Below are 240 nucleotides of genomic sequence, written 5' to 3' on the forward strand. Positions count from 1 at the left end.
GTACATAACAGATCACCATGTACATAACAGATCACCACGTACATAACAGATCACCAAGTACATAACAGATCACCACGTACATAACAGATCACCACATACATAACAGATCACCATGTACGTAACAGATCACCACGTACATAACAGATCACCACATACGTAACAGATCACCATGTACGTAACAGATCACCATGTACGTAACAGATCACCATGTACATAACAGATCACCAAGTACATAACAGA

The sequence above is a fragment of the Mizuhopecten yessoensis genome, unplaced genomic scaffold (assembly GCF_002113885.1).
Source record: "Mizuhopecten yessoensis strain PY_sf001 unplaced genomic scaffold, ASM211388v2 scaffold8031, whole genome shotgun sequence".
Lineage (NCBI taxonomy): Eukaryota > Metazoa > Mollusca > Bivalvia > Pectinida > Pectinidae > Mizuhopecten > Mizuhopecten yessoensis.